This window comes from Acinonyx jubatus, chromosome B2, assembly GCF_027475565.1.
Source record: "Acinonyx jubatus isolate Ajub_Pintada_27869175 chromosome B2, VMU_Ajub_asm_v1.0, whole genome shotgun sequence".
Taxonomy (NCBI): domain Eukaryota; kingdom Metazoa; phylum Chordata; class Mammalia; order Carnivora; family Felidae; genus Acinonyx; species Acinonyx jubatus.
Window position 1 is genome coordinate 75,420,721 of NC_069385.1, and position 13,688 is coordinate 75,434,408.

General features: G+C 41.1%; 1 protein-coding gene across 1 annotated transcript in view; it reads right to left on the reverse strand.

Moving 5' to 3' along the window:
- Nucleotides 1-13,688, reverse strand: part of MRAP2 (melanocortin 2 receptor accessory protein 2) — a 130,203-nt gene that overhangs the window by 101,055 nt on the left and 15,460 nt on the right. The window lies entirely within an intron of this gene.

Genomic DNA, 13,688 nt, shown 5'->3' on the forward strand with positions numbered 1-13,688 from the left:
AGGTGAGAAGAGGAACTTGATGGTGGCTACAATGAATGGGTGCCCTGAGCCCGATTTGGAGTGTGGTCTCCTTCCCGCAGGGTTAGGTGGTGCTGGGCAGTCTCAGAGCCACCGAGCAATGGATCATTAGTCCCGATGGATGGGAACAACAAATCAGGAATTGTTCTTAAAAAGTGATTGCATTTTTGTCACCAGATGACACAGTGGCCTGTTTAGTTATTGGAAATGCTTACGGCGCCACTCAGAACTGACTGCTTCAGAGTCTTCTTTTTGTCTCCACTTATTCCTTTAAATTTTTTTTTAACAGCTTTATTGTGGTATAATCGGCATAGAATACACTGCCCATATTTAAAGTGTAGAAAAGATTTGGTGTATGCATATGCCTGTGAAACCATCACCACAATTAAGAGAGTAAACTACATACCACCAGCAAAAGTTTCCTTGTGACCTTTCATAATCCCAGCCTGCCTTCTCTGGAGACCCCGTGGCAGCCACTGATCCATATGCTGTGTCACTATTGATTAGTTTGCATTTTCTAGCACCTTATGTAAATGGAAGCCTACAGCAGGTACTCTTTTGATCTGGCTTCTTTCATTCAACAAAATTATTTTGAGGTTTAATCCATGTTACCATGAGTATTAATAGTTAATTCCTCTTTAGAGCTAGTATTATTTATTTCACTGATAGGATTTCATTCTATGGATATACCAGCTTGTTTATTCATTCACCTGTTGATGGACATTTGTATTGTTTCCAGTTTGGAGACATTATGAATAAAGCTGCTACGAATAATTGTTTACAAATCTTCGTGTGAATATGCTTTCATTTCTCTTGAGTAAATATCAAGGAGAGGAATGATGAGGTCATACAGTAGAGACAGGCTTTTATTTTTAAGAAAATGACAAGTGGTTGTACCATTTACATTCTCACCACTAGGTGTGTGAGAGTTTTGTTTCCTCCACATCCTTACCAAACCCCGGGCTGGTCAGCCCTTTCAACTTTAGCCACTCAGAGTTGTGCAGTGGTATCATTATGATTTTAACTGCCTCCCCCTAATGACTTATGATGCTGAGCATGTTTTCATGTGCTTATTTGTAATCTATCTATCTTCTTTGGTGGTATGTTTGCTCAAATCATTTGTCTATTTTTTAAAATAGTGCGTTCTCTTATTTTTGAGTTTTGAAGAGTTCTATTTACACTCAGGGCACATTCTTCATCAATCATATGACTTGCAAATACTTTCCCCCAAATAGTTTTTTCTTTTTTTCCTCATAGTCCTTAATGAGGTCTGTTAATTAGAGGGATCAAATCTGCCAGGAGCCTCGGTGTCAATTGCCCATTGCTGCAGATGCCCAGCCCCCTGTGAGAAGAGCCAGAGGAAGTCAGAGGATGTCTGTGCTGCTTGGAGTCAGTGCCTCCATGTTGCACTGGGTTCAAGGTGTGGAGATAGGAAGAGGTTGCAGGCAGGGGAGCCAGGATATAGGCACTGGGCTAGAGGCTCTCTCATATTATCTTATTTCTTTGTCACACTCACTACTAAGAGCCATTGTTATTCTGATTCTACGGCAACTTGCCAAAGGTTACAGAGCCTGCAAGGAGCAAGGGTTGAAAGCAAACTATGTATGTCTGACTACAAAACCCACGTTTGTTTGTTTTTTCACAATCTCGCCCTGCCTCCACCACAGCCTTGCATGACCGCGGATGGGATGAGTGAATAAGAAAGCCAACTTAATCTAACCCAGCGCCAGGTCAACAAGTATTCATTGAGGCCCATCTATGTGCTTAGAACTAAGATATTCTGAACAACAAAAACAACATGTGTGAGCACAACCCCAAATGAATGAGCAGTGACTAGGGTTCATGGATGTAGCAAGACCAGAGCTGAGAGGAAATCTAGGTGAGGTTTTTCGACTACATGGACGTAGATGCAGTGCAAGTGTATCTGCTCACTGAGCTCAGGAATGCCCAAGTAGGGTAGGAAGGTGCCACACCCCAAGTCTGCACACAGGAGTCACAGAACAAATGAAAGGAAACACAACTCTGCGCACGGGGCAGGAAATGTGCGGAAGACTGCAAGACTCCAGATAGATGTAGGTAACTTGACAGCCATAATGAGTGCATAGAGGGAAATGGGCGTGTTGGAGAATGTCTCCGGCCTTCTGAGGAAACTGTAAAGAAAATGACCACCATGCTTTCCTCGCTCAACGTTAGGTCAAATGCCAGGCAAGAGAGCCTACCAATGAGATGACATTTGTAAATGTTGTTTATGCTCCTAAACTTGTGGTACCGAATGTAGAGGGGACCCTGATGTCCCCACAGGTGGGCACAGATCACACAGACTGCCAGCTTTCTCTCTGGTCACTGGAGTCAAGTAGGGAAGTCAAAGAAGGGCACTAACATGTGTTAAGCACCTGAACTACTAACTCGAAGATGCTAAGTCACTCTTCACAGGCACCCTGGAGGCCATATTGTAGCTTCCTCCTTCTACCCCTGAGCCGATGGTGTCACTGTTGCTGCTACACACCAGGAAGTGAGCGATAGTCCTTTGTGCAGGTCGATGGACTAGCATTCATGTTATCTCTTGGCACATGCAGCAATTATAGCATCTTCTCAAACGTTTATTGAAGACCACTCATTCTTTAAAGGTGAATCTAGTTACTGGAATGTTCCTTCCTATGTATAAAAAATATGGTGGATGCAGCATATGAAAGATATCTATTTCAATTAATTTTTTTTAATCTTTATTTTTGAGAGAGAGAGAGAGAGAGAGAGTGAGAGTGAGAGCAGGGGAGGAACAGAGAGAGAGGGAGATGCAGAATCCAAAGCAGGCTCTAGGCTCTGAGCTGTCAGCACAGAGCCTGACGTGGGGCTTGAACTCACAGACTGAGAGATCATGACCTGAGCCAAAGTCGGACACTTAACCCCGACTGAGGCACCCAGGTGCCCCAGAAAGATACCTATTTTAAAATATTTCTTCTTCTTCCAAAAATAAATAAATAAAATAAAATAAAATAAAATAAAATAAAATAAAATAAAATAATAAAATATTTCTTCTTCAGTGCCTGGTTCCTGTCTGTAGGGCCTAAAAGTTCCATGAGACTTCTTAGGCCTCAGGGGCTTATTTAAGAAATTTTTTCTTTTATTCCAACTCAGAAGAAGAACATTATCCTCATTAACAGCTCATAGGAAATTAAACATATGTAAACCCCAAATATTATGGTTTAAATAGGAAAGAGAAAGGTTTGCAACTGATCCAGTCTGAAGTAATTTGAAGGCTCAGCCAACATGGTGTGACTGATTCAAGTGTATAATAATTACTCACTTCTATTGAACAAATTGCAGGCAAAGATTATATGCTTTTAGGAGACAGACTTTCTCAAGACGCCTTCACAGTGCCTGAAGAGAACACTAGACAAGAAAGAAGACTTGTTAATCCTTTTAAACAGGATTATTTGTCCCAACAACCAAATTTGTAACATAATCCAGAAATGTTTATTCCCAGTCTTAACTTAGTTTTCTTCCCTTATTTTGTTTCTCTGAGTAATTTCTGTTCTGAGAGAACAGAACAGAAATGTTCTGAGGCTCTTTTCAGTCTTCTTTTGATCTTCTTGATATTTATACACAGGTGGAAAGGTACCTTAGAAAATATGCCTGTTGTATTTGAAAGGCAATCATTCCACTTCCTGAATGTGGAAATTTTGCTTCCTAGGTAGGATGGTCGATCTCCAGATGTAGCCAGATGCAACCCAGTGTGGGAGGCTGAGGCTGTCTGTGGTGAGCCAGGACTCAGGTCCAGAGAGCAGCTCACTGGGGCAAGCAGGTGTTGGAGGGGAGAGACTCTGGTACCTGGGGATCCCCAATCCTGCCCCACTGTGAATCAGACAGGCCTCTAAAGGAAAAACAAGCCATACCGTATTTATTTTTAAATGTATTTAATAAGCATTTATAAAAAGCTTACTATGGCCAGGCACCATTTTCATCACTTTAAAAGTGATTAGATCGGGCGTCTGGGTGGCTCAGTTGGTTAAGCGTCTGACTTCGGATCAGGTCATGGTCTTGCGATTCATGATTTTGAACCCGGTGTCAGGTTCTGTGCTGACAGCTCAGAGTCTAGAGCCTGCCTTGGATTCCGTGCCTCCTTCTCTCTCTGCCCCTCCCCCACTTGCGCTCTGTCTCTTTCTCTCTCTGTCAAAAATGAATACACATTAAAACTAAATAAATAAATGAAGATCGAAAAAAAATAGAGTGATTAATCAAGGGGCGCCTGGGTGGCTCAGTCGGTTAAGTGTCCAACTCTTGATTTTGTCTCAGGTCAAGATCTCCAGGTTCATGAGCCCTGCATCAGTCTCTAGTCTAACAGTGTGGAGCCTGCTTTTGATTCTCTCTCCCCCTCTGTGTCTCCCCTCCCCTCTCTTTCTCTCTCTCCCTCTCTCTCTTATACACACGTGTACACACACACACACACACACACACACACACACACACACAATAAATACATGAACATTTTTAAAAAGTGATTAGATCTAAAACTCGTTCATGAAATGCTCATAATCGCCCTGTGAAGGTCATACTGTGGTGTGGTTTCACATACCACTGCTTTTGTATCTTCAGTAAAATGTCACACGGTTGTCCCAAGGATAAACCATAAGATTCAAAAAGAGTTATTCAATACTTTGAATATTTCAGTGCTGCTGTGTCTTGTGGCCAAGCATTCACATAAAAGAAGTCTTCTTTGTGCCTAGTATTGGTAAGAAGACGCAAGCAGCAGGCGCCATTGTCTCCTATCTGCTAATTAAGCTGTTTGTTTGTAAGGCAAACGTGCAATTCTGCAGAGGAGATGTTAACTCAGTCTTTTTTTTTTTTTTTAATTTTTTTTTAACGTTTATTTATTTTTGAGACAGAGGATGAACGGGGGAGGGTCAGAGAAAGAGAGAGACACAGAATCCGAAACAGGCTCCAGGCTCTGAGCTGTCAGCACAGAGCCCGACGAGGGGCTCGAACTCACGGACCGCGAGATCATGACCTGAGCCAAAGTTGGCCGCCCAACCGACTGAGCCACCCAGGCGCCCCTATTAACTCAGTCTTTATGTCTGTAGTAAAGTCTGCACGGAGTTGCCGTAATACTGGAAACTGGTACCTCTGCTGTTTCTTTGACTTACTCTTCACCCAATAGGCATTGAGCAATGTCTGATAGTAAAATTGCTAAAGGCTGTATCTCTGAATTATTCTTTGTACTCCTTTGGTCTCATAATATCCTAGAAGATGATCCATGGAGTTTTCATTTCTAGTTCAAAAAGTTGTAACAGATAAGTTTTGGCATTTAAGAGCTCATCAAGTCCACATTTAAGATATTCAATTATTTCTGCTTTAAACACTAGGTTATTGGTGTGAAAACTGGCAATTCTAAATTGGCAATATAGAGGGACAATGTAGTTGATACTCTGTATTTTCTGAAATTTTTCTGTTGTGTAAGACCCAATGGGTAAATTATTAATGTCTATTAAGCAAGGCAAACAAAGGTTTTGTCATTGGTTTCGTTTACAGTTTTGCCCAGTCTCTTTGGAGAGTCAGAGAATTCTCCATTGTGTCAATTTTCACATTTTTCAGCATCTTTAGATATGGATAGTACAACTATGAGTTGAGAAAGCAAATGTGTTAATCTTCCCTTTTATGTCAATGTCCTTTAAATATTTTATAATTTTTTAAATTTTACAATAAAATTATTGAACTCTAAAATAGTTTTAAATAAAAAAATTTTTGTTAAAATTTTTTAATGTTTTTATTTATTTTTGAGACAGAGACAGAGCATGAGCAGGGGAGGGGCAGAGAGAGAGGGAGACACAGCACGGACTATGAGATAATGACCTGAGGTGAAGTGGGACACCCAACTGACTGAGCCACCCAGGTGCCCCTTAAGTAAAAATTTTAATTATAGGTTTTCGAAATTTTTTTAAATACTGCAAAATTTTTAAAAATATTGCAAAATTACATATATATGATCTCATTTACATAAATTTATGTATGTGTGTACATCTAAACATAGAAAATACATGTTAGAATGATCACTGATGTGTGAAATTCTAGCCTTTTTTGCTTTTTTCCTTATATTTGGCATATTGCCTAATTTTTTTTTTTACCATGCATCATTTATGACTTTTAAAAGCTATTTTCTTTGTTTGTTGAAGGGAGGGAACTCCATTCCCCTTAGTCACTGTGCAAACATCTTGGATGTTGTGTAAAGGGTGAATGGGACTAGTTAGATGATTTGGTAAGTCTGCCTGGACATAATTTGGAGGGAGAACATGTTCATGCTAATCAAAGCCCACAAAGGTGGATTTGAATACCAAAACATAAATATTTCAATTTCATTTACTAAGAGAACACAAAGTCCACTGAAATAACATCTCTTCCAAATCACATAGCTGACTTGGGAAAATAAGTTACAGAGTTGTAAAAAGCCAGAACTAGAAAGGAACTTCCAGATCATCTGGCCCAATGCTGTCATGTTACAGACAAGACAATGGAGCTCCAAGAGGAGGAAGTAGGTCTTCCATATCACAGAGAAATCTCAGAGTGTGCCTATGGAAAGGACCAGTGTCATCTGGGAGGCCTGAGACAGAGTTCTCATTACAGCCATAGTTTGTTAGCCCTGGAGAAATAGTGTCCCATCTCTTCCTCTCCATTTTTCCCTTATCAACATCACCACACTTTCTATAAGCTTCTTGTCACAGCTTCTAAGACCTCTGTATATCCCGTTTTACTCCACAAACTTCTGGTTTCCTTCAGAGATGCCACCTAATTGTCATAAACATATAATATCTAAATCTTAAGGCAGAATGGGCAGCAGTGTAGGCTATGTTAATACTTCTTAGTATCAATTGCAGACTAAATGTTATTTCCAGATTCTAGAGGTCAGTCTGCTGACCCATCATTTCTATTCTTTTAGTGAATTTGCTGTAGGATCATCAGATGGGGGGCAGTGACCTGGGGACAGTAAGCCATGAACTGGGAGGAAATAAAGGAGGTACCCAAATCTACTGAAGGTTCATTGACTGCCGTAAAAAATGGTTTAAACCTACAAAATGTAAAGCCAGATTATACTAAAGGTGGTTGCTTAGCCATCTCAAAATACTTTGGGAAATAGTTGGAGCATGTATTAGGGTTTTCCAGAGAAATGGAACCAACAGGAGATATAGAAATAGATAGGTGAATGGATATGAAATTATATATATGTGTGTATATATATGTGTGTATACACACACACACATACACACATACATATAAGAGAGAGAAGGGTTTAGCGTCAGAGTACCAAGGGTGAAAATACAACACAGTCAAGCACTGGGATGGAACAAGTCTTCACTCACATAGAGAAGAGACAGAGCAAGATTAGCTCCAATAGTGCACATTGGTTCTTCGTGGCAAGTGGGTCAGCCTCCAGCACAGCCGACACAGGGCAATTGCCCTAAGAGCCTCTTTTTCCTAACGCAATAGAAGGACACTGACCCATCCCCTGTGGAGTCTGAAATACTGGAAGCTGGGGGTTGTGCTTGAGGGCCACTTACAACACATGCAGAACAAAGGAGCAGTCAACAGAGCGGGAAGCAGAAACGTGCTTCCACACAAGGTGATGAGCTTCATCTCAAAGGCCAAGCAAGGTCCATTCTTGGCCAAATTGGAACTAGAAAACTGTGCACACGAGACTATCTCTGCCAACACGTATTTTAAGGAACTGGCTTGGGGCTGGTGAGTCTAAAATCTGTGGGCCCGGCTAGCAGGCTAAAAATTCAGGTAAGAGTTGATGGCGCAGTCTTAAGTCCAAAACTTTCAGGGCATGCCAGCAGGCTTGAAACTCAGGCAGGGTTTCTATGTTGTAGCCTTGAGCAGAACTCCTTCTTCAGGAAACCTCAGTGTTAACACTTAAGGCCTGCAGCTTATTTACTGGATGAGGTTTACCTACATTATGGAGGGTAATCAATATTATTTAAAGTCTACTGACTAAGCACATCTGAAAAATAGCCTCATAGCAACAACTAAACTAAATGTTTGAGCAAACTGGGCACCAGGGCCTAGCAAACTCGATTTTCAAAAAATGCATCGAGGGGCACCCTGGGTGGCTCAGTTGGTTAAGTATTCAACTTCAGCTCAAGTCATGATCTCACAGTTTGTGAGTTCAAGCCCCAGGTCAGGCTCCGTGCTGATCACCCAGAGCCTGAAGCCTGCTTCGGATTCTGTGTCTCTCTCTCTCTCTGCCCCTCCCCTGCTTGCATTCTGTCTCTCAAAAATAATAAAAAATAAATGTTAAAAAGTTTAAAAAATGTATTGATTCCCTGCCATTATGTACTAAATCACTGGCTCTTCTCTGGGAGAGTATCACTGATCACTACTTATCTTCTCATGATGCCATTTTCCTGCTGGAAAATCATTCAAGGGTCTCCACTGCCCTTAGTGTTATATACAAACCCCTTATCTTGACACATAAGACCCTCCGTGATTGGCCACAGACTTCACCTGCCATCAAGCATCCTCACACAGAACCAAACTGTACCCCTGGCCCTTCCAGGCTACTGTGTTGGATTCCCAGTTCTGTTCATCAAAACCCACTGCCTGACAAAGGCCAGCCAACTCAAATACCAAACCCATTCAAAATCTTTGTTGGTGTTCATAATCTAAAATAGCTCCCTCCCCTCTGTGCTTTAAAGAAATAGAAATTTTTCTTTTAATATCCTGCCTTATATGGGAATCTTTTAAATGCATTATCTTCCTTCTAGATGCAAATACCTTGAGGACTAGAATCATCTCTACATCCTGACAGAACAGGCACTTATATACTCAATTTCAGAGCTAGGGGAATAGGGAAATGGAATAATTTTTTCCTGGTTATCGAGCAGCATGCAAATAAACTTTGAGGTGAAAACAGCAGAGTCCTGCCCCCTCCCTGCCCCTGCACTCTGCCATATGGCCACTTCATTCCTACCTGAACATTCCCGCTGCCCTGACTCTGGTCTTGGCTGAAGATCAATTTATTGGCTTGGCCTGAGCTCCTCTGACCTCCGACTCTACTCTTGCTTTGGACTTGCATTGTGCTTCCCTTTGCCTGAGGCTCTACTTGGTATGTCAGACCTTAAAGGACAAGGCTTCCTGCCTCACCTCCATCCTCTCAGAGCTGAGGTGAAGAGAGGTTTATAAGAGTTACCCGAGGCCATGGTTTGGGTGAGGGAAAGGAACATTGACTCAGGAGAGACCTGGGTTTGAGTTCTCAATGTTACGCTTGCCAGCTGAGGAACTGGGGTAGTTATGTAGTGTCCCCTAGCATCGATTTCCCAACCACAAAGTAAGAATTATTAATACAATGCAGTTCATAGGGTTTAGTGAGGAATAAAGGAGATGTGGCTTACAAAATTGTTTTGCACCATTTGCTACAGACCTCAGTTATTCGTGTGACTGGGTCAGCCAGGGACTGCTCATCACAGCTTCTCTGCCCAAGAAACCCTTTGGATTAGAGACTTAGTCCCAATTTACCACACTTTCATAGAGGGCCAGATTAAGATCTTTATATAAACTGGTGTGAGTGTAAGAAATTCTAATACAAGAGCTCCTGGGCGGCTTAGTCGGTTAAGTGTCTGACTTCAGTTCAGGTCATGATCTCACAGTCCATGAGTTTGAGCCCCATGTCGGGCTCTGTGCTGACAGCTCAGAGCCTGGAGTCTGCTTTGGATTCTGTGTCTCTCCCTCTCTCTGCCCCTCCCTGCTCATGCTCTGTCTGAGGCTCGTCTCTCTCTCTCTCTCAAAAAAAGAAATAAACATTAAAAAAAATTAGAAATTCTAACACTATGTTCTTATATTTCTTATGGCAATAGCTTTGAAGTTATTTTGAAATAGAACATTCTCTGAGAATGTCAGGTCCTCTATTTGCTGCCCCTAAGCACATGGTGTGGTCAGCCTGCTGGTGTGCCAACACAGCCCTCATCTGTGTTCATGTCCTAATGTCTGGCTTTTTCCTGATTGGGTCAGTCTGGGCCCCAATCTCCTACCACCCTGGTCTGGCTCAGCTGATACTCCCCCTTCTAGTAATGACAAGGTAGGAGAAAAAGGCAACAAATGGCAAGGGATAGGTAGGGAGAGAGATCTTATCTCCAAATTAGTTATCTGAGAGCACACGAAGATGGCAAGCCAGGCAGGTAAGATGGGAACAGATGGCTCATTCTTAGGGTGTCTCTGCTCTAGAGAGGTGGCACTGCTCTCCCTTTGTGTGAGACCCGAGAGTTGGTGTGCATCTTCTGTGCTGGAAGGTACCACCAGCCATTCCAATTAAGAAAGGAATGCTTCACCACTCACCCCTTCCCTCCCTTCACTCTTTCCTCTCCTCTCCTCCCCTCTCCCCTCTTCTCCCCTCTCCTCCCTTCCCTTCCCCTCCCCTCCCCTCTCCCCTCCCCTCCTGTCCCGTCCCCCTTCGCCTCTCCTGTCTCCTTCCTCATTCCTAGACTTGTTTAGCAGATGGGAACACTGGCTCCTTGATAGGTCTGGCCTCACTGCCATTATACAGCCCTACCAAAACCTGTTCTCCTCCTCCTGTAACTCCTCTTACCCATCCATCCCCACTCTGAAAGAGATTCTATCTGCTTGATAACCTAAGCTGCTGTTCTTCCTCCAGGAATTCTGTTATGACTCCTTAAGGCTGAGTGAGGGATTGTGTTTCTATCTCTCATTGCATCCTTTGCATATTTCTGATATAGCATTTATTGTAACCCACCTTGATTGTTGGTCTACTGATTTTGTACATTAAACTAGGATATCCTCAACTAAAAAAAACCAATCCATTATTGAGCACCTGGGGTGGCTCAGTCAGTTAAGCATCTGACTTCAGCTCAGGTCATGATCTCACTGTTTGTGAGTACAAGCCCTGCATTGGGTTCTGTGCTGACAGCTTAGAGCCTGAAGCCTGCTTCAGATTTGGTGTCTCCCTCTCTCTCTCTGCTCCTCCCCCACTTGTGCTCTGTCTCTCTTGGTATCTCAAAAATAAATAAACATTAAAAAAATCCATTATATTGAGAGAGAGAAGTATCAGCCCAACGTGGGCTCAAACAACATCAAATTCTGAGTTACAAAAGGGACCAAATTGGTAGGTGACAATAAAGACTGCATAAACAAACTCTTCCTAATACTTCCATAGCATTTGCGTGCTTGCAGATGGTGGAGGTAGGTAAACCCATTTGTAATGGGTCTTGGCTGCATATGCCAAGGGGCTCCTCAGGTAGGCAAAATACCAGATACTAAAAGAGCTCAGCTCACAGACTGTGACTTACAAATAAATTATATAGATAGTCATTGCTCTCTTACTTTCTTCTCCCTTGCCTGCCATGCTGTAATGCATTGTTTACAAGCTCTGCAATGAGTCATAGCATGTAAATAAAATAGAATATCCTTTTTCTTTTGCCTCTAAGATTGCATAGAGATTTGTTATACAATAAAAACAACATTAGCATTCTGTGACTACATTCCCCTAGAAAATACCTTCTAGGGCTTTCAAAATAGCTTAGAAGAAGGGTTTCAAACTTTCCCTTTAAAAAACGACTTGAGTCTAGTACTTCTCAGAGGAAATGCCAGTCTCAATTTTTCTTGGCTTAATTTCATTTCAAGAATAGTACATTTTCTTCTTCTTCCTCTCAAGCTCTGCTCTCTAGTCCCAAGAAGAAAAAGAGTCATGGTGAAGCAGCCACAGTTAGTAGATAACAAAGCTGAAGAGCAAAATAATGACAAAATGGCATTAACTACAGATATATCAAAAATAAGAAAAATACTTGGAACAATTTTTCCCAGTGAATTACAAAAGTTAGATGAAACAAACCATTTTGTAGATAAATACGTCAGCAAAAGTGACTCAAAGGAAAAAAAAAAACCCACAGAATCCCTGCTGTAGTCTGAATATTTGTGTTTCCTCCCAAACTCATATATTTAAATCCTACTCCCCAAAAAGTGATAGTATTAGCAGACAGGGCCTTTAGGAGATGGTTTAGCCCTGAGGGTAGAGCCCTCATGAATGAGATTAATACTTTGTGAAAAAAAAAAAGGCTCCAGAGAGATCTCTATCCCCTCCTACCTTGTGAGAACCCAGTGAGAGAGTGCTGGCTGTGAAACAGAAGAGGGCCTCCCCCAAAGTGCTACCATGCTCGTGCTTTGACCTTGGACTTCCAGCCTCTAGAACTGTGAGCAATACATTTCTGTTGTTTATAAGTGTCCTAGTCTGTGGTATTTGTTATAGCAACCCAGTGGACTAAGACATCCCCAAAGAAACTTAAAAATATTAAAGACAACCAAGCAGGAATATAAAAATCTGCTGCTGAAAGATGGTGAAACAGTTTGACAAATGAGATCTACCAACAGTTGAAAAAACAGATTCCTGCCATATAAGGATTTTACCTTAAAGTCAAAAAAGATGAAACATTGTCTACTTCAAAGCACTTGTTATTTGACCAGTATGACTTTGATATTAAAACCAAGTTAGGATGATAAAAAAAAATAATAAAAATAACATGCTAATCTCACTTATGAACATTGACCAATAAAATTCCTAAATAAAACATTAGCAAAGCAAACTCAATGTTAAAAAAAACAAAACAAACAATAATTATGACCCAACTGGTCCCAAGAACATAGGTATGAGTTAAGTTCAGAAAAATCTCTTTTTAATATATGTCTGTATTTTATTTTATCAATGATTACATTAGCAGATTTAAAATGAAAAACAAGAGTGCCTGGGTGGCTCAGTCAGTTAAATGTCTGACTCTTGATTCGGGCTTAGGTTCTGATCTTGTGGTCATGAGATCGAGTCCGATGTCTGGCTCCATGCTCAGATTGGGCTTATTTCTCTCCCTCTCTCTACCCTTCCCCCACTTGGGTGCTCTCTCTGTCTCTCTCTCTGTCTTACACACACACACACATACACACACAAAATAAATAAATAAACTTAAAATAAATAAAATAAAAAATGGAAAACAATCAGATTGCCTTAGTAGATGGAAGAAAATGTTTTAAAAATACTATGATTTCACCCAAAAAACAAATAATCCAGTTAAGAAATGGGCAAAAGACATGAGTAGACAGTTTTCCAAAGAAGACATCCAGATGGCCAAAAGACACATGAAAAGATCCTCAATATCACTCATCATCAAGGAAATACGAATCAAAACCACAATAAGCTACCACCTCACACCTGTCAGAATGGCTGAAATTAACAATAGATTAAACGGCTAAAACTAACAATAGGAAACAATAGATGTTGGCAGGGATGTGGAGAAAGGGGAACACTCACACTGTTGGTGGAAATGCAAACTGGAGCACCCACTCTGGAAAATAGTATGAAGTGTCTTCTGAAAGTTAAAAATAGAACTACCCTAGACCCCAGCAATTGTCCTACTAGGTATTTACCCAAAGGATACAAAAATACTGATTTGAAGGGACACATGTACCCTGATATTTATAGCAGCATTATCAACAATAGCCAAATTATGGAAAGAGCCCAAATATCCATTGATGAACTGATAAAGAAGATGTGGTGTGTGTGTGTGTGTGTGTGTGTGTGTGTATACAGATATATTATATGTATATGTATACGAATATGAATATTCATATATATATGAATATAGGAATATTACACAGCCATCAAAAAGAATAAAATCTTGCCATTT